The 23,196-nt window shown below is 51.1% G+C and overlaps 1 long non-coding RNA gene across 1 annotated transcript; it reads right to left on the bottom strand.

Moving 5' to 3' along the window:
* Positions 1-6,388: 6,388 nt before the first annotated feature.
* On the bottom strand, positions 6,389-13,553 carry LOC125154829 (uncharacterized). The gene is made up of 4 exons (XR_007147941.1): positions 13,070-13,553; positions 8,808-9,004; positions 6,564-6,785; positions 6,389-6,469 (listed from the first exon to the last, which is right to left on the bottom strand). It is a non-coding gene; the product is annotated as an uncharacterized LOC125154829 (long non-coding RNA).
* Positions 13,554-23,196: the final 9,643 nt, after the last annotated feature.

Here is a 23,196-nt window from a genome sequence, read left to right on the forward strand (position 1 = left end):
AACCTTGCCCCCCTATCATTTTCTTCCCAGGCAGAGCGCACATTCCCGTTTCTGATAATGCTTCCTTCTTATGGCTCTCTCTCCTTTTTAAAAAATTTATTTCTTGATCCACCCACTTTATTTCTGCTTCCTGGGATTGTTTACCAATGGAACAAAGGCTGATATGATGTGAAACATGCCAGAAAGTGCCAGTGCACCGAGTAAAAGGCCCCTCCCTCCTCCTCCTCCTGGCAGCACCCTTCTCCTCCCCCCACCCCAGAGCCGTGGCTGGAGAAAGGTGGGCTAAGGCCCAGGCCACAGAAGCCCCGTGGGTGCCTGGTGCCGGCCTGTTCCGGGACTTGCTGGGCTTGCTGGGCAGGAGGCAAAATACAGAGATCAGGTTTCCTGGGAGCACCGAGGTGCCTGGCATGGGAACCACTGTTAACACTAGATCCCTTCCCTCAGGAGCTCAGGCCAAGGTGGGGAGGGAGGTGGCTGAGAGAGGGACTTGGGGGCAGAGGGGCGCCAGACACCCTGGGAGGCAGCCCATACTTGGGGGGCTTGCAGTTGTTCTAGAACGTTCCACAATGCTACTCGTTTCTTCCTGACTTGTTCCCTGAGCCTTGGAAGGAACAGTGGGGCCGCTCGGTAGTTGAGACACAGGTATGGGAGAAATTTCCTGGGCCCTTTTCCTTCCCACCCAATAGGTTACCTGCAAAGGGCTCATGGCCACTCTTGAAGGGAGATTCACTCATCCCCTAGACGTTTCCTGAAGTCTGTTGTATGTCAAGCAGGATGTTTAAGCCCACAGAGGCTGGGACAGACTGTCTGGGTTCCAATCCTGCCTCCATCACTTACGAGCTGTGTGACTTAAAAAAAAATTTTTTTTTAAATGTTTTTATTCGCTTTTTGAGAGACAGAGCATGAGCGAGGGAGGGGCAGAGAGAGAGGGAGACACAGAATCCGAAGCAGGCTCCAGGCTCTGAGCTGTCAGCACAGAGCCTGACGCAGGGCTCGAACTCATGGACCACGAGATCATGACCTGAGCCGAAGTCGGATGCTTAACCGACTGAGCCACACAGACGCCCGCCTCCTACATTTGTTCGATAAAAATAAGCTGTTCTGGGTGCTGGGCATGCAGAGATGCTCCTGACCCCATGGAGGCTTCACGTGGAGGGTGGAGACAAATCATAAACATGTGAACAAATAAATAAGAGAATTGCAGGGTCATGAGGAAAATTAAGCCCGCAACAGGATGGAGGGCAAGTGGCAGGGGTGTGTGGGGGACTGTGTTCTTTTAACCAAGGACACTAAGGAAGGTCTTCCAGAGGAGGGGTACCTGCATGGAGATCTGAATAATGACAAGGATCAGCCAGGGAAAGAGCAAAGCAGTGGATTCCAGACAGTGGGGACGGCACGTGCAAAGGGCCGGTGTGTTGGATGAAGAGAAAGGCGGGGGTGGGGGGACACGGGAGAAGCAGCGTGCACATGAGGATGGCGAGAGGCAGGCCCAGGTCCCCGGGGGGTCTAGCAGGCCGACGTCTTTTCTAATTGCAATAAGAGACCATACTCATCGTCCAGGCCTGCAGCAACAGATTACCACAAACTTGGTGACTTACAACAGAAATGCATTCTCTCTCAGAGGTCTGGAGGCCAGGACTCTGAAATCAACGGGGGCGCCTGGGGGGCTCAGTCGGCCGAGTGTCTGACTCTTGATTTCAGCTCAGGTCATCGTGTCACGGTTTGTGAGTTCAAGCCCCGTGTTGGCCGCTGTGCTGACAGTGCAGAGTCTACTGGGAATTCTCCCTTTCCCTCTCTCTCTGTGCCTCCCCCGCTCACACACGCGCTCTTACTCTCTCAAAATAAATAAACTTAAAAAAAAAAAAAAGATGTTGGTAGAGCCGAGGTCCCTCCAAAGTTCTAGAGGAGGATCCTTCCTTGCCTCTTTGAGGTTCTGATGGCTCCAGCTCTTCCTTGGCTGTGGTCGTTCCTCTTCAGTCTCTGTCTTCACACGGTCCCCTCTCTGTGTCTCTGTGTTCTCTTCTTAGGACACCAGCCATCGGACGTAGAGCCCACCGGAAATGCAACTCTCTTGAGATCATATCTGCAGAGACAGTGCCTCTGGATAAGGTCGCATTCACAGGTACCGGGGGTTAGGACTTGGACATATCTTTTTGCGGGGGTGGGGGGGGGAGCAATTCAACTCGCTGCAGAGGCTGTTGGTAGTTTAAGCAACCTCAGGCAAGGCCACAGTTGGATCAAGAGAGCAACGAGACCTCTCTAAAATCATGTCTGAACATAGACAACGTGTGGATACGGTCCAAACCACCAGATGAACCAGACATCCCCCGTCCTGGCTAATGTGACTCTTTTTTTTTTAAATAATTTTTTAAACATGTATTTATTTTTGAGAGAGACACAGTGTGAGTAGGGGAGGGGCAGAGAGAGAGAGAGGGAGACAGAATCAGACGCAGGCTCCAGGCTCTGAGCTGTCAGCACAGAGCCCGATGCAGGGCTCGAACCCACGAACCGCAAGATCATGACCTGAGCCGAAGTCAGATGCTTAACCGACTGAGCCACCCAGGCGCGCCCCCTCTTTTTTTTTTTTTTTAAATCAACATCAGCTCTAGCTTTGCTCCAACTCTGTCATCTTCCAGAGAAGAATAATTAAGATGCCCAGGGGTGCCTGGGTGGCGCAGTCGGTTAAGCGTCCCACTTCAGCCAGGTCACGATCTCGCGGTCCGTGAGTTCGAGCCCCACGTCAGGCTCTGGGCTGATGGCTCAGAGCCTGGAGCCTGTTTCCGATTCTGTGTCTCCCTCTCTCTCTGCCCCTCCCCCGTTCGTGCTCTGTTTCTCTCTGTCCCAAAAATAAATAAACGTTGGAAAAAAAAAAAAGATGCCCAATCACAGCATTACCCCTGACACCTGAGAGCATCCAATCCAGAGCAAACCTTGCTTTCTTGAGCCCCCACCCCCACACCAAATCTAAACCTCCATCCTGTAGTAGGTCCTAACTGAGATGGCCTAGGGTTGCTGGTAGTGTGTGCTCACCCTTGTTGCATCAAATTAACAGACCCGATTTTGTTTCATCCACAGTGTGCTCCCGGTGGCCACAGCTTGAAGGACAGCATGGGCTTCACGGCCGTGGGACCTGCGTGGTCCACAGGGCTCTGCACGGAGAAGGGCCTCGCACTTGGTTTAATACTGTGTGGCCACCATATTGAAATCCTTAATAATTTTTGAACGAAGGGCTCCTGGTGTTCATTCTTCACTGGCTCTTGCAAGCTCTGTAGCTGGTTCTGCTGAAGAGCATTGACAGTGGCTAATGGCAGGGTCCTTGTGGTAGAGAGAGTGACGAGTGGGTGGATTCGGGACTTTTTGGCCCGTACACGTAGGACTGGCTGCTAGTTTGGATTTGAGTTGGGGAATGCAAAGAAGAGAGAGAGAAAACTCCGAATTTTCTCCTGGGCTGGGAGTGCCCTTCACCAAAATGGGAAATACTGGGTGGTCAAATCAAGCAGGTTTTGCAGTGGGTGAGGGGTTGGGTCAAGAGTCTTGATCTGGTGGAAATACACTTCTGATCGATTGATCGTACATTAAGGATAGGCATGCAATGTTACATTTTTGAAGATTGGTAACTCAGTGTTGCACTACAGTTTTGCAAGATATTACCATAAGGCAGGAAGGAGGGGAGGATGGAATAAAGGGGACATGGGATCTCTCCATATTATTTCTTACAACTGCATGTGAATCTACAATTATCTCAAAATTAAAAGTTTAATTAAAAAAATTGGTGACCCAGAAAATCAGGATGTGAACGGATTGATAGGCGGCTCCAGGCAGGTGTTACTCATTTGTATTCATAAGTTCTTAAATCTGCGAGGGGCTTGGGGGCAGCTCACACAGGGGACGCGGTGATGGGGCCGTATGTGGTGTCAGAAGGGCCAATGGTGGCCACTGTGGCACCTGAGTGTCCTTCCTGATGTCTCAGTTGGGGGCTGATGGGGTGGAGAGCGGCTCATCTCTCCAAGGCACTGCCAGTAGACCGAGGAACGTTCTTTGAGGAAAGTGACCTGGGCACTCGGCTCCTGTATCAGTTTCTGGTCACTTCAGCAGCAGGTGGGCCTGGGGTGTTTTGGGCCTGGACACCGTGAGGAGGAATGGAGGCCAGAATGGCTTCTGTTGGTCTCTACGTTTATGCTTCCATTTAGTTAGACTCAGGCTCCCAGGGGTGGGGGTGGGGGCAGCATCTCATCTTGATATTTGCAGATTTATTCACGGAACTCCCCACACATCTGGATGAGAATATATGACTTGCCCCCCAGAGGAAATAGTTAAATGAATCGCTAAAGCACAAAATGTTCCCGTAAAATTGCTTCCATATTTTATTAGACGCAGATGAGCATGAATTATTGTGAAGCCAACAGGAGGGTTTGCAAATTGGGTTCTTGCCTTTCCATAAACAGTTCTTCCACACCTAGATCATTATGGAAAGGCTTTAATGAATGTTGGCTTGTGACAGGGGCATTGAATAATTCATTCACCCGTCCACCCATCCACCCATCCATTCATTCATTCATCCATCCGTCCATCCATCCAACATTTATTGAGCACCACTGTATGCCAGGTAATGCAAGCTAACCTGTAGTTGCAGGTGCCATTTTCACTGACCCACTTTAAACGAGTCCTCTTTTTTTTTTTTTTTTTTTTTTTTTTTTTTTTAAATTTTTTTTTCAACGTTTATTTATTTTGGGGACAGAGAGAGACAGAGCATGAACGGGGGAAGGGCAGAGAGAGAGGGAGACACAGAATCGGAAACAGGCTCCCGGCTCTGAGCCATCAGCCCAGAGCCCGACGCGGGGCTCGAACTCACGGACCGCGAGATCGTGACCTGGCTGAAGTCGGACGCTTAACCGACTGCGCCACCCAGGCGCCCCTAAACGAGTCCTCTTGAGATAAGGTGACTTGGGGTTTGAATGTCATGAGAGGTTCACTTTTTGGGGGGAAGGGGCTCCCTTTCATGTATCTCAGGGGGCCACTGGCCACACAGATTTTCTTTCACGTACCCCTCCACAGTTGAAAATGCTATTTGGGGGCGCCTGTGTGGCTCAGTCAGTTAAGCGTCCGACTCTTGATTTCGGCTCAGGTCGTGATCTCACGGTTCATGAGTTCAAGCCCCACATTGGGGGGTCTGCGCTGACAGCGTGGATTCTGCTTTGGATTTGCTCTCTCCCTCCCTCCCTCCCTCTGCCCCTCCCCTGCTCATGCTCTCTCACTCTCTTTCAAAATAAATAATAAACTTGGAAAAAAGAGAAAATGCTACTTAACTTTAAATTCCTCTTTCTTAAACACCGGCTCCTTGGTGTCAAGGTGTGAAATTTCTTGGAGGAAGAATGGACACAGTTGTGCAAACCTGGCTTTGAAGTGATTGGCTTCTCACATTCTGCGTGGCTCTGCTGAATTGATCCCAGCTGGGTGCCCGAAGGGGTCTGCTTTCTGCTTGGAATGCCCGGCTCGGGGCAGGGAGCAGGGGTGGGGGTGGTGGGGACTGGGGATGAGAGGACACGCATCATTTCTCCTCCTCTGTCTGGAAGTTAAGCACAACAGTGTGGCTTGTAGGATTACTGGGAACCTGAGCAACCGGGGAACCATTCCCACGCTCCCTCAGTCACCATGGGAGGAGGTGGGCAAGGGGAGTAGTTTCTCTGCTCGCCTTGGTCTGAGCTGGACACGGGAGTGGTGGCTGCCCGTGACGTGGTCTGGCAGGTGCCGGCTCAGTGGAGGGCTGGGTCCCAATGGGGTGAGGACTTCTAGGGTTGTTGGGGGCACAGCACGCCATCATTCAGTGGCGGGCTGGGGCGTGGGGTCTGCCCCCAGGAGGGTTTCTTGAGGAAAATCAACAAGTGGGAAGGACCCCCAGACGTGTCCCCTGTCGCACGGAAGCCGTTTACCTTGTGGGCATAGAAACAACTCGGAGAGACCAATAACGCGTCCAAGATTACCCGGTGAGTGGTGGAGACTGGGTTTAACTTGCTACACTCCCCTGCACCACGGCTCCCCAGACAGGGACTGTGTGTTGATCCCTTTTCGAAGGCAAAAAGGTGTGGTGAAAAAATGTTTCGGGAGACATCTGTGAGGAGACCGCCGGGCAGAGAAAGATGCTTCTCGCTGCATCTGTTTTCAGGTGAGTTAAGGTGTGGAGAAGAATGACCGGGCAAAGTCTGGAAGCATCTTCTCCCATCTGAAGGCTGCAGTCCATGACCAAGCTGGGCAGACACAGTGGTCACCCTCTTGATGACAGATAGTGGGTGCCTGGGTTGCTCAGAAACTCGGGAAACCGAGTTGTTAGAAACGGGCATTCAAACTAAATTCTCGCGTTGTCCAGAGGGCTCAGGGAGCAGATGAATGGGCGGGAAGGAGGAGGAGCTGTCTGCTTCTTGTCAACTGAATGCTTCTCAGAAGCCCTTTTGGTTCAAACTTTCAAATTACACTGGGGAAAAAAAAAGATCTCTAGAACGTCTACTTTGGTAAATAGCGAAAGATAAATACAGGATCCTGTGGTGTTTCTGGGTCAGGGTTTTTACTTGTGAAGTCTCAGCGTGGTGTTCTGGAAACGCCCTGGTCTCAGCATCAGAAGACCCAGGCTGGGGGTGGGCTGGTCTGCTGGCTGTGTGACTTCTGGCAGGTCACAATGCACTAAGTCTTTCCTTCATGACAGCAGAAGAGAGTAGCATTCGCTCTGTGGATGGTCCGAGGGTGTTGTAAAGCTCACACTGAATGAGCTTCTCACCTTGACTTCCAGATCCCTATGCAAACATAAATTGCTGTAATCAACCAGAGGAGAGAGGAGACAGGACCAAATGTCTTCTTTAAACCCAAGTTAGGCTTGCTTATTAGGTAGAGTTCTCCAGAAAAACAGAACCAATAGGATCTATCTACCTACCTACCTACCTACCTACCTACCTCAAAGGAGAGTTATATAATGAGGATTTGGCTCACGTGACATGGAGGCTGAGAAGTCCCACTAACTGCCATCTACACGCTGGAGGCCCAGGAAAGCGGATGGTATAGAAGATCAAATGAGAAGTGATATTCCAGCTCAAGCAGTGAGTCAGGAAAAAAGTAGCAAATTCCTCTTTCCTCCGTCTTCCGCTCTGTTCGGGCCCTCAGTGGATCAGATGAGGCCCACCCACACGGGAGAGGGCCATCTTCTTTCCTGAGTCCACACCTTCAAATGCGAATCTCACCCAGAAACACCCTCACAGATACTCCCAGAAATCACGTTTCATCCGGGCACCCCGTGGCCAGTCAAATTGACACATAACATTACATTGACATCACCATCTGGAAAGTTTCTTCTTCTCATTCATGAAACTGGAGGCACGGTCTTTGGCAGCTCGGCTCGTTTCCTGAGGCAGGGGAGGAAACGGGAGCTCCGGGGAGGCTGTCAGGGATGAGGATTCCAGACGCCAAAAGATGGGAAGGGCACGTGAGGAAACACCAATGTGCAATATTCTTTAAGAGCCATAGCATAGATCAGAATATCTTTCTTTTTTTAATTTGAGAGAGAGAGAGTGGCGGAGAGGGACAGAGGGAGAGAGAGAATCCTAAGCAGGCTCCATGCTTAGTGCAGAGCTGGGCACAGGGTTTGATCCTGCAACCCTGGGATCATGACCTGAGCTGAAATCAAGAGTCAGATGTTCGACCAACTGAGCCACCCAGGCGCCCCAGATCAGAATACCCTTTTTTTTTTTTTGAGAGAGAGAGAAAGAGAGAGGGCACAAGGGACAGAGAGAGAGAGAGAGAAAGTATCCCAGGAGGGGTAGAGAAAGAGAGAGAGAAGTGGGGCTCACCCAAAGCAGAGGTCAAGTTCACCCGAAGCAGGGCTCGTGTTCACCTGAATGGCGCTCGAGCTCACTCAATGTGGGGCTTGAACTCACGAACCATGAGGTCATGACCTGAGCCAAAGTCAGATGCTTAACAACTGAGCCGCCCAGGGGCCCCAGAATATCTTTTGATAGTTTTTATGCAATGGGTGTATTTCTTTGAAGGTGATGCCACCTGGAGCCTCGAGATGGACTCGGATTGCATTTAGAGAGCTACCCTCAGGATCTGAGATCTAGGTGCTGCGTTCAGGTGCACCCCCTATTATACGTAATCGCTCGGCATCTGAGCTATTGTATCATAAAGAATCTGACTGGTCTTTGTTCTCATCCCAGGAGGGAACTTCTAAATTCTTGGGATTTTCTGAGTTGATAGGAGTGTGTGTTATTCATGATGGCCTCCTTGGATGACACCTGAGTTTATGTTAATGAAATGGCTCAGGATGGGGGCTGGCCGAGCCAGAGAGAACACCCATGTGATTAGCAGACTGGGGCCTTGGGCCAATGATACCAGCTTGCTATGGTCCGAATGTTCGTGGCCCCCCCCAGTTCCTATGCTGAGATCCTAATTCTCAATGTGATGGTTTTAGGAAGTGGGGCCTTTGGGAGGTGACAGGGTCTTGAGGGTGCAGCCTCCGTGAACGTGATGGTGTCCTTATAAAAGAGACCCCACAGAGCTCCCTCGCCCCTTTGGCCATGTGAGGACACAGTGAAAAAATGGCCATCTCTGAACCAGATGAGACAGGAATCTGGTTCACGCCAGACGCAAGGCTGGGCGAAGCTTCCTGTTATGCCAAAAGGTGACCTGCCCAGATTCCAAGGGGAGGGGGCGCGGAAGCCGAGTATTCAAGTCCCTCCCACACCTTGCCCGACCTGCCTCCTCATCTGACTGGTCCTGATCCGTATCCCTTATAATAACACTATAAGCAGGAGTATAGCACTTACCTGAGCTCTGTGAGTTATCCTAGCAAATTCCTAAACCTGATGAGGGTCATGAACCCCCCCTCCAGATTTGTGGCCGGTGGGTCAGAATTGCACGTGGCCTGGGGGTCCCTGAGCCTGTGGCTGGTGACGGACGTGGGGGCAGTCTTGCCCTGTGGACTCCGTGCTCACTCCAGGTGGTTAGAATTGCATCACGGTAGCTGCAGAGCCAAGAGAACAAACGCCATATCTTATTTCATCTTTTTTCAACCAAAAAATATTTTCCGAGAGCTTATTTTGTGTCAGGCATGGTGGTGGGCACACACATACCACCTCACCGTCGAATGTCATGTTCCCAAAGGAATTCGTGAAGCTTAGAATACCGCTAGTGTCAAAGGGGCGATGTTGTGAAAAACACACTGAGATCGGAATTACTATTTTTAGGAGGAGGCACAGATTTGGAGGGCCAGATTTCCATATAAATTCATTAAACCAAGGAAGTCTAAAAGCTTCGTGACGTTAAGGGCTGGGAAGTAATTTTCAGCCTTGCCTTAAGAGGTATCCCATTCGTGGGGGGCCTGGGTGGCTCGGTCGGTCGGCTCTTGATTTCCACTCAGGTCATGATCTCAGGGTCGTGGGATCGAACCCCGCATCGAGCTCTGCACTGAGCATGGAATCTGCTTGAGATTTGCTCTCTCCCTCTCTCTCTCTGTCCCTCTCCCCCATTTGCTCACTGTCTCTCTCTGAAAAATAAATAAATAAATAAAAATAAATAAATAAAGAGGTATCCCATTCGTGAAGAACTTAGAGCTGTTTCCCAATGGAGAACGGGAGCCTCACTCTGTCCCTAAGGTCTCCTGTGACGGGTCGGTTGTGGTGAGTTTGCCATAGGGGGATCTTACACTGTGAGCTCAGGGTAAGCTGTCAGCAGGGGCATGAGGACATGGCATGTGGAGAGCAGGAGGAAGGGCTTGGGGACGTCCTGAGTCCTCACGGGGATGGCGGCAGGCAGAGACACACTGGTGGATGAGAGTCTGAAGATCCACATGGGAGGTGCTCCTGGCCTGGAAGCCAAGGTCTCGCTTTTGAGGTGGACAGTCTCTCGGTCCCACAGGAGCATCTGGCTGGGCTTCATTTGTCAAAGGCCATCTCAGCAGATGGGGAAAATGAGTCACTATGGACTCCCCCCTGCCCCATCGTGGGCAGTTGAACGAAATTTGAACAAAATTTGGAGATCCAGGCACGGTGGGCCGGGTGTGTATGAGAACTTCCTGGAGGCAAGAATTGCTGTGAATACATTAGATTTCCTTACAAAATGAGGGTCTCCCGATTCTCACGGTGGCACTCACCAGAGTCGAGGATGGAAAAGAGCCCCTTTCAGCAGCCTCCAGGATCAGTGAAGAGGATGTGTGCTGAGCACCAGGCAGACCTGCAGAAGTCATGCGGGTGGGCCCAAGCCTTCGAGGCAACCCGACAAGTCTCGTAGGGGGTGGGGTGGACAGCAATCCCCTCAGAGGCAGCCGGGGCTGGAGGGAGGTATGGGGTCTCCAACAACTGAACAGGGTGGTAGGGTGGGTCAGGAGTGGCATTTCTGGGTGGTCTGACCTCCTACGCCCTGGTATTTCACAGATGCACCACTCAGGGGTTTTTCAGAAATCTGGGAGCGGGGATGGCCCTATGCCTTCTTCAGGCTTGACAGCAAGAAACACCCAGGATCTGGGGCGCCTGGGTGGCTCAGTTGGTTGAGTGTCTGACTTGGGCTCAGGTCACGATCTCATGGTTCGTGGGTCTGAGCCCCTCGTTGGGCTCTGTGCTGATGACTCACAGCCTGGAGCCTGCTTCGGATTCTGTGTCTCCCTCTCTTTCTGCCCCTCTCCTGTTTGCACTCTGGCTCTCTCTCTCAAAAAATAAACATTAAACAACAACAACAAAACACCCGGAGGCCAATAGTCCCCTCCCCCCGCCACCAAGGAAATGGCTGGCTGGCTGTGCCTCCCTCTTCCGACACCAGACACAGAGCCTGGAGGCTGGAGAAGAAATAGCTTCCTTAAGAGGTCTGATGCTTGGGAAATGTCAGACTCCCTGGGCTCTTCAACCCTCTGTGAGGAAATGTGAGGGGTCAGCCTGGTGGGGTCGGACAGCATTGCCAGAGGCCCCTGAGAGGAAGCGAAGATGTGTGCGTGCAAGCATGAGTCCGTGCAAGCATGTGTGTGCAGGTGTGAGTGTCCATGTGTGAGGGTGAATGCGTGCCTGTGTACCAGTGTCTCGTGAGTGTGCACGGGTGCTGTATGTTTGAATGATGTGTGTGTTTGTGTATGACCATGTGGGTCTGTAGGCGTATGTGTATGAGGGTGAATGTGTGCCTGAGTGGGAGCTCGTATGTGTGTGGCTGTGCGTGTGTGGCAGAGATCCTGATTCACTAATCTCCCAGGACGGGCTCATGCTCAGAACAAAGGAGAACTAAAGGGGCGTGTATTGGAGGAGGGTCAAAGGAAGGGGTGCAGGTGGATGGGAGGGACTCGGCCCCCCAGGAGGAAGAAAGGATGAGTGGCACAGAGAGTCACATGGATAAGCTGCAGAGATATTTTATTTTATTTTTTTTACTAATTTTTTTGAATGTTTATTTTTTGAGAGAGAGAGAGAGAGAGAGAGAGACAGAGAGACAGACAGACAGAGAATGAGCAGGGGAGGGGCAGAGAGAGAGGGAGACACAGAATCCGAGGCAGGCTCCAGGCTCTGAGCTGTCAGCACAGAGCCCGATGCGGGGCTCGAACTCACGAGCCATGAGATCGTGACCTGAGCCTAAGTCAGACGGTCAACCGACTGAGCCACCCAGGTGCCCCTACTGCAGAGATATTTTAGCAGATTCCAAGGGTGGGCAATCCTGGGGAGAGAAACAGATGTCTAGGGAGAATTCTAAGGAAATTTTCACGTGATGTTTGGTGCAACCCCCCGCTCCCCGTGATGAATTCAGTTTTAAAGACCTACATTAGTACACTCTGCACAGTGACTGGTCTATGTGGACAGCCTGACATATTTGGGTTACACAAGGTAATAAGGGCCCAGTGGCCATCTCTCAGGGACATCCTGCTGTTTAAATCCCAAAGGACACTTAGAGAACCTGAATGTGGCTCTGTTGAAAGATAAGGCCTTGAAGGCCCATCAGGAAAGGGTAAACCTCCGAGGAGAAACCCAAAGGAAAGGAGAGGAATCAGCACTCTACCGAGGGAGCCAGGCAGAACATGGGAGCCATGCCAGGAACTGCAAAGACCCAGGATGTGAACAGCATTTGCATTAGAAAATCAAACTCACACCAGCTCCACCGTTAAATATTTCCTGGCTAATGTGACTAAAAGGCCAGAGGCAGGAAGGCATCAGCGTGGGTTTGATTTAGTGCTTCTAAGGTGTCATGGAGAGTTTCCTCCCATCTCTCTGCTCTGCCTTCTGCAACAAAAGCTTTATTCTCAGTCAGCTCCCCCTCATGGCTCCACATCATCTACCTCACTTCTTCACGCCCTGTCATCTGGACGGTGATGGGACTCTCTGTCCCGTATCTAAGCCTGAGATCCAACCTGACCAGACAGTAATGCCTGTGGCCAGGGAAATGGAGATGCCAATGGGCTTCTGTCCACTGAGACACCAACTGAGCCAGCCTGTGGTGGGTTGAGTTGCATCCCCCCTTGATTCACATGTTGACGGTCTAACCCTCAGGATCTAAGAATGTGACTGTGGAGATGGCGCCTTCAAAGGGGGTAATGAAGGTAAAAAGAGGCCACTGAATGGGTCCTGACCCAACAGGACTGGGGTCCCTATAAGAAGAGGCCATCAGGACACAGACACGCACAGAGGGATGACCACGTGAGGATACAGGGAGAAGACGGCCATCTACATGCCAAAGGAAGGGGACCAGCCCTGCTGACCCCTTGATCTCAGACATCCAGCCTCTAGAACTGCAAGAAATACATGGCTGATGGTTAAGTCCCCCATCTGTGGTACTTTATCATGGTGGTCCCTGCAAACATTAGCACACCTCCTCTAGACCTGGGGTGGATTCATTTCCCCAGAGCACATGGACCACACCAGGCAAGATGGGTGGCCAAATGGGAATCTGGGTTCTGTTAGGAAGAGGGACCCAGAGTAGATCCCACAAATGCACCCCCCCATGACGGAGGAGTAGAAACACTGAAGAATTCCATCCTAAGAAACACTGGATCCGGTCCGTTAAACCCCAAGATTCTGAAACCCCCACCATTTGTTCTGGGCCCCTGGCACTCTGGGATGCTCACGTGGGTGTCTGGGGAGCAGGATTCGGGGAGTCTGTCGCTGTCCTCCAGGCGAGGCACTGAGTCGATCCTACGCTGCTCATTGCTCAGTCAGTCCTGGGGGGCTCTCTTGTTTTATTGCTCTTCATCTTTCCCTCACAGATCTCCAGTCCCTGCTCCCTCGGCCCTCCTTCTGGTTGGTGCCTCGGATGTCCCGCGAATCTTTGAGAAGATTTGGCTTCGTGTACATGAGCATTTAAACGTGTGCACATGGTGGGCTCTCCATCTTGTGTCTTTGTTGTCTTTTTTTAACTCAGCACCAGATTTTAAGACCCAATGACGTTGTTTGTAGGTCTATACTTCTTCTGATGGCCGTGTTGTGTTCCAAGGCAAGTGTGTGCTGTGATTCCTCTTTTCTCCAGGGCGGGAGGACACGGAGAAGGACACTCCTCCCGCCCTGGAAGGAAGGACACTCCTTCCGTTCCCTTCAGGCTCCCCTCCACCCTCTCCTCCTGCTCTGTGCCCAGCGGGATGCCTCATATGACCCCAACAATGGGCTCCTTGCTCTCTGGCTTCTGATTGGGTGTGGCCAAAGAGAAGTCCCAAGAGGGGCTGAGGGGGGTGAGTGGAGAGGGACAGGGGGGCAGGGCATTTCTTTCTGGGGATCCTTCTGGCAGCAGACCCATAGCTGGCTGGATCCTGCTTGTCCACACAACGCTTGGCCAAACCCAAATGGCCTCGGTATCGTCTCTGCTGCTCTGAACCTGGGGCTTCTGCATTATCTCTGGGGTTTCCCTGTACCCACACTTTTGTAAACAGTCCCTTTATAAATTAACCCTCCTCAAAGGATCCTGATTTGGGCATGCCATCTGTTTCCTGCTAGGACTCTGAGGGATCCAGCCTGGGTTCCCTCCACAACATGCCATCTCCAACAGGGTTATGATGGGTGTCCTGGTGCGGGTGCCCTCCTGGGGTGTGTGGCCCCAACGTGAGAGGCAGCCCTCCGGAACAGAACCAGACACCTCACTTCATCAGTGCTGTTCCGCCCGCTGTGCTGGAGAACTCCCAGTGTTCCCTGTCTTCATCCACATTTAATATCCTATTTGGTATCCTATTTTCTGATCGCTGTCAATCTGGTGGATAAAATTGGTATCTGCATCTCTGTTTTTTTCTTTTTTAAGTTTATTTATTTTGAGAGAGAGAGAGACAGAACAGGGGAAGGGCAAACAGAGAGGGAGAGAGAATGAATCCCAAGCAGGCTCTGTACTGACAGTGCAGAGCCCAAGATGGGGCTCAAACCCACAAACCAGGAGAGATCATGACCTGAGCCGAAACCAAGAGTCGGATGCTTAACAGACTGAGCCACCCAGAAGCCCCTGCATCTCTGTTTTCATTTACTTATCAGCTACCTGGATTTTGCCTTTGCCTGTTCATGACTTTTATTACATCTGAATGTTTTGGTCTTGTGTCTCGGTTCTATTGAAACATACTCCGGGGGTGGGGGAGAGGGTGGGGAGGGCAGGGGGATTATCCAAGCTATGAAATATGACTTCCTTGTGTATTTGATAAAATAAAACATTAAAACAAGATGGGAGGGGCCTATTCATAAAATAAGTAATTCACACAAAAAACTGTTACTTTTAGGTGCGCCTGGGTGGCTCAGTCGGTTAAGCATCTGACTCTTGGTTCCGGCTTAGGTCATGATTTTACGGTTCGGGAGTTCGAGCACCTGCGTTGGCTCTGTGCTGACAGCTCAGAGCCTGGAGCCTGCTTTGGATTCTGTGTCTCCCTTTCTCTCTGCCCCTCCTCTATTTGTGCTCTGTATCTCTCTCAAAAATAAATAAACATTAAAAAAAATTTTTTTTTTACTTGTTGTTTGTAAATGGGGGGTGGGTGGGTGCAATGTAGGGCAGCACAGTCCTGGACATAAGCAAGCGAGGGCGGGTAGCCTCCAGGTTCTGGGCCCCACTGCATGGCTGCCTGGGACCTAATAACGCTCCTCGCTGCAGAGCCTGGCCGGCTCTGGGGGAAGGACGACTGGGCAGGGAGTTACTTTACTTTCCAAGAGCAGAAAGGCTGCCTGTCAGAGGAGTCAGCCCTGGCTTCGTGCCTTGCAGTGTAGTCCTGGGAGGCGACCGGTGGGCATCTCTGTGGCTGAGGGCTAAGCAGTGCGGGCAGTTCTGGACACTTCTCTGTATTAGCACCACAAAGGGGCAGCTTGAAACAACAGGGATTTATTCTCCCAGGGTTCCAGAGGCCAGAAGTCCAACATCAAGCCATCAGCAGGGTCACATCCCCTACGAAGTCTCCAGGGGGAGAATCTCTTCTTGCCTCTCCAGCTTCCAGAGGTTCCTGGCAGCTCCTGGCTGTCCCCCAGGCTTATAGACCTCACTCTAGTCTCCGCCCGTCCTGTCCTGTGGCTCTCTAGGTCCCCTTCTGTCTCTTAGAGGAGATTCTCACTGGATTAGAGCCACTGTAATTCAGTATGGCCTCAGCTCCAGCCTCAATCATTCTTCTGCAAAGACCTGATTTCCAGATAAGGTTGTGCTCTGGAGGTCATGGATTTGGGGGACACCATTCAACTTCTTCTGCCCTCTAAATGTGCATCAACTGGCAGACAGACCAAGGGCCCAGAAGAGGCCACTGCCAGTGTTATCACAGCAGAGCTGGGGAGGACAGGGAGGCTAGCCCAACGGGAAGGGGAAATATTTATAAATTCCTGACCCCTGTCCCCAAGCAGAGCAGGCCCAGAGCCACTGCCCCCTTTACTGTGATGATATGTCACGCTCCTGGAGAGCTCTTGCTTTCCCATTGTCTGAAGTTCCTCGGGAAGAGGCCTCACCATTTATGTAAGGCCTAAAGAGACTATTTGAGCAGGGCCTAAATGGGTCCAACAGGGAGGGGATGACAGAATGTTCTCTTTAGCCTTCCCGGCCACAGCAGGGTTCTGAGCAGAGAGCAGGATGTTCATTCTGGGCTGGAGCAGAGGGCTGGATGAGGTCCACACCACCCTAGCGACGCCTCATACCTGCCACATCACCCCAAGCAGAGAAAATGCGTCCCACAGTTAAGCCAGGTGAGGGCGCTGGATTTCAAAGGGCAAAAGGCTTCTGTCTCCAGGCAACTTGTAATTCTTTTGTTCAAAGAATAAAAGCAAAGCTGGACTTCACACTATAGTACAAAGCTGTAATCATCAAGACAGTATGGTACTGGCACAAGAACAGACACTCAGATCAATGGAACAGAATAGAGAACCAGAAATGGACCCACAAACATATGGCCAACTAATCTTTGACAGAGCAGGAAAGAATATCCAATGGAATAAAGACAGTCTCTTCAGCAAGGGTGCTGGGAAAACTGGACAGTGACATGCAGAAGAATGAACCTGGACCACTTTCTTACACCAGACACAAAAATAAACTCAAAATGGATGAAAGACCTCAACGTAAGAAGGAAGCCATCAAAATCCTTGAGGAGAAAGCAGGCAAAAACCTCTTTGATCTTGCCCGCAGCAACTTCTTACTCAATAGGTCTCCGGAGGCAAGGGAAACAAAAGCAAAAATGAACTATTGGGACTTCATCAAAATAAAAGGTTTCTGCACAATGAAGGAAACAATCAGTGAAACTAAAAGGCAACCAATGGAATGGGAGAAGACATTTGCAAATGACATATCAGATAAAGGGTTAGTATCCAAAATCTATAAAGAACTTCTCAAACTCAACACCCAAAAAACAAAGACTCCAATGAAGAAATGGGCAAAAGACATGAATAGACACTTCTCCAAAGAAGACATCCAGATGGCCAACTGACACATGAAAAAATGTTCCACATCACTCATCATCAGGGAAATACAAATCAAGACCACAATGAGATACCATTTCACACCTGTCGGAATGGCTAACATGAACAACTCAGGCAACAACAGACGTTGGCGAGGATGCGGAGAGAGAATCTCTTTTGCATTGCTGGTGGGAATGCAAACTGGTGCAGCCGCTCTGGAAAACAATATGGAAGTTCCTCAAAAAACTAAAAATAGGACTACCCTACCACCCAGCGATTGCACTACTAGGCATTTATCCACAGGATACAGGTGTGCTGTTTCAAAGGGACACATGCACCCCCATGTTTATAGCAGCACTATCGACAATAGCCAAAGGATGGAAAGACCCCAAATGTCCACTGACAGATGAATGGATAAAGAAGATGTGGTCTATATACACAATGGGGTATTACTCGGCAATCAAAAAGAATGAAATCTTGCCATCTGCAACTACGTGGATGGAACTGGAGGGTATCATGCTAACTGAAATGAGTCAGAGAAAGACAAAAATCATATGACTTCACTCATATGAGGACTTTAAGAGACAAAACAGATGAACCTAAGGGAAGGGAAATAAAAATAATATAAAAATAGGGAGAGGGACAAAACAGAAGAGACTCATAAATATGGAGAACAAACTGAGAGTCGCTGGAGGGCTTGTGGGAGGGGGGATGGGCTAAATGGGTAAGGGGCATTAAGGAATCTACTCCTGAGATCATTGTTGCACTATATGCTAACTAACTTGGATGTGAATTAAAAAAATAAATTAAATAAAGCGTAGCTTAACAGAATAAAAGCAGAGCTTAACACCGGAGAGGGGAGTTAGGCACCAAAGAAACCAGAACAGGTTTCCTCTTCTTTGCCTTTCCTCCCCGGAGAGTCTGGTGAGCACCGTGAACACGTACTGGGGCCAGAGCAGAGGGCCGGGTCCTGTTGCCCACATTCATGGGCCGGTAGAGGGGGGAGACCATCTCCCCAAGCAGAGAAGCAGGAGGCACGGTCCCGTCTTCCCTAGTCCAAGGCCTCTGCCGGTCTTTGGTTTCTTAGTGATGGCAGCCCTTGACGATCACAGCGGTCACTGGCCTGTCATGACCAGGGATGGAGGAGGGAGGGCCAGGCGGATGCTGCCCTCAGTGTCTCCTGGGAAGGCGGCAGTGAGAGCAGAATTTCTTACTTTGTGGGCCAAGCTGGGAGCGGAGGAAGGCACTCAGTGGGGACTGGGGCTGGACTCCCCTTGGAGACTACCAAGGTTCAGGGTCTGTCAGGACGTGGCTGGGCCTGGGGCCTTTGGCACCACAAGGACTCAGCCCCGACAGCAGGTGGTGTTCAGGGTGACTCCTTTCCTGGCTCTGCCTCCACTAAGCACCGCAGAGGCCTCCTGGGGACCAGTGTGTCCCCAGGGGCAGCCATGTCTTCCCCGACCTTAGTCTGGGCTGCTGCCCCAGCTGGCCTGGCTTCCACCTGTCTGGGGTCTGGTTCTCCAGCCTGCCGGTGAGTCTGTGAGTCCCCCACTACCTTTTCCATCCATTCCCTTCTCTCATCAAATTAACCAGAGTTCATTTCTGTTGCTTGCAATTCAGAGGCTGGCTGATCCGGGAGGGAATTCGGCATGGTCAAAGTCAGATGTGGAAAGGGGTCCAGGGTGCAGGGCAGGGCGCCCCCCGGGAGAGGGCACCCAGGGTTGGGCTGAGGCAGGAGCCCAGGGCCCAGGCCAACGTGGTGGGTGCCTCCGGTGAGGGAGGACAGCGACGGCCCAGCGCAGGGAGGGTGGCCGGCTCTCCCCAGGTCTGCCAGACACGGCTCAGGGAACGCAAGCCTGACATCAGCCCCCCACTCGCGATCCGATTCCGGGCGTGCTGGGGCTCCTGGTCCTCCCTTCCCTGACTACTCAACTGGCTGTGTGACCTTGGACATCATCTCCCCTCTTTGTGCCTCATTCCTCTTGCGTCTCAGTGGGGTGGTTCTGGTTTTGGGGTTCCTAGGAGGCAATCTTCTTACCTTTGCTCTCTGCGACTGAGTTGGTCCAGCGGCGAGCAGCCTCTACACGTGTTCTGCCCATGACCTGGAGGCAAGCTGGAGGCCGTGGATAAGAAGCCTCAGGGGGCACCTGGGCGGCTCAGTTGGTTAAGCTCCTGACTTCGGCTCGCGGTTCGTGGGTTCAAGCCCCGCGTCGGGCTCTGTCCTGACGGCTCGGAGCCTGGAGCCTGCTTCAGATTCTGTGTCTCCCTCTCTCTCTGCCCCTCTCCGCTTGTGCTCTGTCTTTCTCTCTCTCTCAAAAATAAATAAACAGTAAAAAACCTAAAAATTAAAAAAAAAAAGAAGTGTCAGAATTCAGGTGGGGCCCAGCCCAGCTGGGGAGTGGAGTGGGCTTTCCTCTCTGTCTCCTGGGTGTGCAGAAGGGCTGTCCTTAGGGGGACAGTGTGGCTGGCCCTGGAGTTGGGAGGGAGATGAGCTCAGGATTGCAGATCTCGAATAAGGGGGTAGATCTGAGGAAAAGCAGGAGGATTTGAGGGTCATTGAGACGACTTCCCAGGGTCGACGACCCCAAGGTATAACAGGGCTGGATGGGGGCCCAACCCAGGCCCCAGGAACGCCCCCTGCCAGTAGGTATAAATAATGAACCTCCGCAGCTACTTACAGAACAGCATGTGGAGAATGTTTGTGGATTCTCTTTGATTTCTCCTTATCACCTGTGGAGGGTCTGCCTCGTGTGCCCACCTGCTGGGGAAGCGGAGGCTCCACGCTGGGGGTTTGGGGCTTGGCTGAGCAGATTGCCCCAGAGGCAGCCAAACCTCCAGGCTTCTGCTTGGTCCCCGTGTGTGCCCAGCCAGTCGGGGACCGCTGGGGGTTGCTGCTGGAGAGCCCCTTGCCCGCTGGCCACACGCGCGTTAACGTGTATTACAGACCATCCCGGTCAGGAAAAGAGAAACCACTCTCGGTATTGAAACAAAGTGAATTTGTTGGTAACCCGGGGCGTTGATTGGCAGAGAAGCCAAAAGGGTAACTCAGAGATTAGCAACCCGGAAGCTGCAACCCATCCCCGGGATTGGTAAAACCGACGGAGGATGTGGTTTTACCGAAGCCCAGGATCTGGGGCCATTTGGCGGCAGGTGGAGCCATGGCAGTGGCTGGTTGCCAGGGGCAGGGATCATGGAGGGAAGGATTGTGCGGAGGGTGCTAGAGCCATGGAGGAGGAGGAGCCCTGCTGGAGACCCCGCCTGGGCAGGGGGCAGATCTTGGCTTCTTCCTCTATCCCATCCACCTTACCTTTTTAAACAAAATACGATAAGGGGCACCTGGGTGGCTCAGTCTGTTAAGCATCCGACTCTTGGTTTCGACTTGGGTCATGATTTCACGGTTTGTGAGTTCGAGCCCACATCGGGCTCTGAGCTGATGGTGTGGAGACTGCTTGGGATTCTCTCTCTCTGTCCTGCCCCTGTTGTCTTTCACTCTCTCTCTCTATCTCTCAAAATAAATAAACTTTAAGTTTTAAAAAAGTTTTTAATGTTTATTTATTTTTGAGAGAGAGAGAGAAACAGAGCATGAGTGGGGGGAAGGGCAGAGAGAGAGGGAGAACCTGAAGCAGGCCCCAGGCTCTGAGCTGTCAGCTCAGAGCCCGATGCAAGGTTCGAACCCACGAACTGGGAGATCATGACCTGAGCCAAAGCTGGACGCTCAACCGACTGAGCCACCCAGGCGCCACTAAATAGATAAACTTTAAAAAATATTTAAAAATAAAAAAGTTATAATGAAATGCACATAACAAAATTTACCATCTTAACCACGTTTAAGGGTACGGATCAGTGGTGTCAAATGCATTCACACCACCATCCATCTCTGGAACTTTGCCATCTTCCCAAACTGAAACTCTGTCCCCTCTGGCCCCCCCACCCCCCCAAGCTCCTCCACCCACCCTTGGCTCCCACCTTCTACTTTCTGTCTCTATAGATGTGACTACTTTAGATAACATATAAATGTGATCATACAGTGTCTCCTTGGGACTGGCTTATCACCATAACATCCTCAAGTTTCATCTGTGTTGTAACAGGTGCCAGAATGTCCCTCCTATTTTTAAGAGAGAGAGTGAGTGCGTAAGTAGGGGAGGTGCAGAGAGAGAAGGAGACACAGAATCTGAAGCAGACCTCAGGCTCTGGGTTGTCAGCACAGAGCGCGACACCGGTCTTGAACCCAGACTGTGAGATCATGACCTGAGCCCAAGTTGGATGCCTAACTGACTGAGCCACCCAGGCACCCCCAGAATTTCCTTCCTTTAATGGCTGAATAATATCCCACTGTATGGATACACCACGTTTTGTTTATCCATTCCCCTGTTGATGGACCCTTGGGTTGCTTCCACATTCTGGCTCCTGTGAATAATACTTCTATGAACATGGGTGGACAAATAGCTCTTCGAGACCCTGCTGTATTTTTTTTATACATATATACCCAGAACTGGCATCACTCAATCATCTATGGTAATCCGGTTTTTATTTTTTGAGGAGCCGCCATATTGTTTTTATCATGGCTGCACTAACTCACATTCCCGCCTTCAGTGCACAGGATTCTACTTTCCCCATGTCTTTGCCAACACTTGTTCTTTTCTGTTGTCGCTGTTGCTTTGAATAGTAGCCATCCTAATGGGTGTGAGGTGGTATCTCATTATGATTTTGACTTTTATTTCCCTAAAGATTAATGATGTTGAGCATCATTGTATCACCTTTCAGTCTTGCACTAAACCATTGACTAAACCTCCCATTGACTCCCATTGACTAAACCTACCTAGAAACCAGAGGGCAAGGGAGCCTGGGAAATGTAGTTTTCTGCCATACAGAGTATACAGGGAAAGGCTTAGGATGGGTGGCTGGTGTGTGTGTGTGTGTGTGTGTGTGTGATTGTAAAAACAGCACATATCAGTGACATAAAGGACTTCAGAATCTCCTGTGCCCATCAGTGTCCTGAGGAGGAAACTGAACTCCAGCAAAGATAAGGGGCCTGCCAAGACTTCACGGAGAGGAAGTGACAGAGCTGGGGTTTGAACCTAGCATGTTTGACTCCTAAACCAGTGCTCTTCCCACTCTGTGATTTCTGTTGCCCATGCGGTGCTGGCAAGAATGGGGATCATGCATGTTCACACCTCAGTGGTTTTGCTTATGCTGGTCCCACTGCTTGGAACGTTGTTTGTTCCCTCCTTTCCCACCTGGAAAACTCAAGCTTACTCTCAGCAGCTCAGCTCAAATACCAAGTGCTGTAACCTGAGCCCTGGGGAGAACAAACCTGAAAGGAGGAATAATTGCTTCAGTCTGTGTAAATAGCAGGCCAGCCACAGGGTCCCATCTTCATTCCATGTTGGATCCTCAGTGTTTTTCTCTTCCCAGCACACTGTCCCTGTACTTCTGATGACTCTGAGTTTCCTCTAGGAATCTCTTCCTTCATTTTGTGTAGATTCGGGAATGCTGACATCTCTCTTCCCCAAGCTCATCATTCAATCCATCTTCCTGGTCACAGGGACTCTCATTGAACTCTTGGACAAGAGCCTTCCTTCCTTCCTTCCTTCCTTCCTTCCTTCCTTCCTTCCTTCTTCCTTCCCTCCACTGGGGTGGCAAAGCTGTAAAGTTATGACATGGGACAGGCCTGCTTGAGAATGAAGCCAACAGAGGGGAAGGCAGGGTCATGGGCTGCAGCATGAGAGGGTCTTGACAACATTGTTTCTATGCCTGGATACAGCTGTGCCTGAAGGCAACCTCACCTATGGGTACTAATAAGTTCCCTCTTTTTGTGAGGCCAATTTGTGTTGAGATTTAAATCACTTACCGCTGGAAGCCATGATGGTTATATGTGTGTTGGGCCAATGCCCTGGCTTTCACACACATTCTTGATTTAGTGTTCCTTGGCCGGCAGCTCTGTGGGTCTTGTCCCCAGGACAAGTGGTCCCTTTGAATACCCTATAGCACAGAGACAAGCAGATCGGAAGTTGGTGGGGTACCGTCTGGGGAGTTTTACATCAGGAGGGCATGCTTTTCCTATCCCTAGGCTTGGTGACTCCCCTGAGGACTGTAGGGAGGTGGTGGGTGGTGGGGCTGGGGCTGAACCAGGATGTCGGGCCCTTTGGCCACTTCGCCCAAAGTGAGGCCTTTGGTGAGGGCTATAGGGAGGTTTCCTTGTTAGGCAGGATGACAAAGATATCCGTGTTTCTGAAATGGCCACAGAGCCAAAAGAGCTGAACTTTTGAGGGGGTGGAGTACTGGGCTCTTTGGTCTCAGTGGTCCTGCACTTGCTGAGACAGGCCTCTCTCTTCCCCAAGCGCCCAGGAGGGCCACTACTGGGCACGTG

This window comes from Prionailurus viverrinus, chromosome E3 (genome assembly GCF_022837055.1).
Source record: "Prionailurus viverrinus isolate Anna chromosome E3, UM_Priviv_1.0, whole genome shotgun sequence".
NCBI lineage: Eukaryota > Metazoa > Chordata > Mammalia > Carnivora > Felidae > Prionailurus > Prionailurus viverrinus.